At 41.6% G+C, this 3,165-nt stretch overlaps 1 pseudogene; it reads left to right on the top strand.

Moving 5' to 3' along the window:
- Positions 1-330: 330 nt before the first annotated feature.
- On the top strand, positions 331-2,456 carry LOC132820262 (gelsolin-like; annotated as a pseudogene).
- The last annotated feature ends 709 nt before the right edge of the window (positions 2,457-3,165 follow it).

Here is a 3,165-nt window from a genome sequence, read left to right as displayed (position 1 = left end):
CAAAATTGTTGAATAACTTTGACTTAAATTGAATCGGGACTAGGAACATGATAGCAAACTCCAGAAACAGATAAAATTGTACATTTTATTGGTCTGAAATGTTTTAATAAAAGTAATTTAAAGTGCCCTTCTTCGATGATTTGGCTACCCTGTTGTGATAAATTAATCAAATCTTTAGTCTATGAATGCATGTATTTAATACTTTAATTACTGTAAATATAAAAAACTCCAAAATTAAAGAAAGATCTTCTCGAGACCCAGCTTGATTATCGTGTGTTAGACAAGGTCCATTTGTTTCCCTGTATCAAGTGAAATCATGAGCATCCCACAATGGTTTACCATCTTGAGTTTGAAAAGGCTGGCAAAGTGTGGAGATCTGGAGAGTGGAGAATTTGGATCTAGTGGCTGTACCCAAAAACCTCTATGGAGACCTCTTCGCTGGAGATGCTTATCTTGTAATGCACACCATTGAACAGCAATCTGGAGCCTTACAGTATGATCTACATTTCTGGCTGGGTGATTCATGTTCCAAAGATGAAACTGGAGCTGCTGCCATCTTCACTGTACAGTTAGATGATTATCTTCAAGGCAAACCTATTCAGTACAGAGAGGTGCAGGGCTGTAAGTCCAACGTCTTTCTGGACAGCTTCAAATCTGGCATCAAATACAAGGCTTGGAGGGTGGCATCAGGCTTCTCCCATGTGGTGCCCAATGATGTAACAGTACAACATGTGCTCCATCTGAAGGACTGCAGAATGGTGTGAGCATAGGAGGTCCCTCTGTCCTGGGACAGCTTCAACAAAGGAGACTGCTTCATCATTGACCTTGGCACAGAAATCTTTCACTGGTGTGGCTCAAAGTCCAATAAATTTGAAAGGCTAAAGGTCACATACATTGCTAAGGGTATCTGTGATAATGAAAGAAGTGGCCGTGCCAGGCTGTGTGTGAAGAGGAAGAAGGAATGGAGCCTGAAACGTTGATTGAAGTTCTTGGAACAAAGCCAGACCTGCCAGAAGGAACTCATGATGATGACATTAAAATAGATGCATCCAACAGGAAACTGGCTAAATTTACAAGGTTTCAAATGCTGCTGGTGGTGAAGTTCAAATAAACGTGGTGGCTTCAGAAAACCCATTAAAGCAGCGCTTGTTGAACTCTGAAGACAGCTTTATGCAAAACAATGGTTCCAATGGGCACATCTCCGTGTGGAAAAGTAAGAATGCTAATCCAGAAGAATGGAAAGCTGCTCTGAAAGCTGCTGAAGATTTTATTATGAAAATGGAATCAGGTTCAGATTCTGCCAGAGACTGGTGAGACCTTGCTGTTCAAGTAATTCTTCAAGAACTGGATTGACATGTATCAGACTGAGAGAATGGGAACCTGCTACATCTCTGGGCGGATTGTCAAAATTGAACAAGTGCCTTTTGATGCTGTGAATTTGCACAACTCTCCTCCATGGCTGCTCAACATGGAATGGTGGATGATGGCTCTGGAGAGAAAATGATCTGGCGCATTGAAGACAATGGAAGTGCTTGTAGACCCCAGTACACATGGCCAATTCTATGGAGGGGACTGCTACATTATCCTGTATCCTTACACATCCTCGAGAAGACAGGGCCACGTCATCTATTACTGGCTGGGAAGTATATCAACCCAGGAAGAAAAGGGAACTGCTGCCATCTTGACTATCCAGCTTGATGATGAGCTGGGAGGTGGCCCAGTTCAGGTCCAGGTGATACAGGGGAAGAAACCAGCCCATTTGATGAATATGTTTGGAGGAAAGCCACTGGTTGTTTACAAAGATGGGACTCCCAGAGAAGGTGGCCAGACTGTGCCTGCGGGGACACACTTGTTTAAGGTCCAAGCCAGTAGCTCTGGATTCACCAGAGCCTTGGAGATTGATAATATTGCCTGCAACCTGAATTCAAATGATGTTTTTGTTCTGAAGACTCCTGAATCATCCTTTATCTGGGTTGGCCATGAGGCAAGTGACACTGAGAAGCGAGGAGCACAGCAACTCTTGGATGTTCTAGGAACTGATGCCTCTGAAATAAGGGAGGGCAGTGAACCAGATGAATTCTGGTCGAACTTAGGTAGAAAGGCAGAATATTGTACTTCCCGAAGACTGAAGAACAAAATGGACATCCATGCTCCTCGCCTCTTTGCATGTTCAAACAAGACTGGGCACTTCATTGTTGAAGAGATGCCTGGTGAACACACCCAGGAAGATCTAGCCACTGATGACATCATGATTCTTGATACATGGAACCAGGTGTTTGTGTGGATCAGTAATGAAGCATGTAAAGATGAAAAAACAGGCTTTAAAATTAGCTGAAGGATATATTGAGACAGACCCTTCCAGCAGGGGTAAGGAGATACCAGTAACACAGGACAAACAAGGTTCTGAGCCTCCCTCATTCACTGGTTGGTTTTTGAGTTGGGATCATGATTATTAGAGTGTTGATTCCTTGCAGCAACCCATGGGCATGGATGAAGAATCTTAAAGCCCTTGGAACATTCCCTACTGTCATGCTTTTGATCTCTCTTTAAGGAGCTTTAAAAGATATGAATATTAAGGTTGCACCAACCATGAGCACTGCTGCTTACTGCAATTTTCTGTGCAATATTTAGGCTGTGCATTGGTATATGCCACATGTTCCTGCCTCCTGCTTTTGGTAATTAATAAAGATTGACTATCTGAGAGTGGAAAAAAAAGATCATCTCAAAATGAAGTTCAAGCCAGATCCAAATCTATGATCCCATAGGAATGAGAGAAGAAACATTGTTAATATATAGTCAATGACATACACATGTTCTATAGAATCTTAAACACCCATCTCACAAAAACTTTAGAAGATCTTTGGAAACATCCACAAATTGAACACTTTATACAGTGTATCAACAAAAGGAAGTCCTACATAATTGTAGGCCAATGTTATTGTTTATAGTTTCATGAAAAGAGTTTATTCGTGAAGACATATTTACAAACTTTGGATTTCCTGTGTGCAGAAATGGTTGTTCAGACCACACCAATTTCTGAAGCAGACTGGAAGTCCATTTTTCCCAGTTCTGGCTGAGCAAGCTAAGCAAGGTTTCTAATTTGAATATGGTAAAATAAAAAGCACTAAAGCAGTCTGTGATGATATAGATTGGCCTCTTTAATGT

Source organism: Hemiscyllium ocellatum, chromosome 11, assembly GCF_020745735.1.
Source record: "Hemiscyllium ocellatum isolate sHemOce1 chromosome 11, sHemOce1.pat.X.cur, whole genome shotgun sequence".
NCBI classification, from domain to species: Eukaryota; Metazoa; Chordata; class Chondrichthyes; order Orectolobiformes; family Hemiscylliidae; genus Hemiscyllium; species Hemiscyllium ocellatum.
The sequence above is the reverse complement of the archived record's forward strand: the minus strand, read 5'-3'. Positions and strand labels throughout refer to the sequence as shown.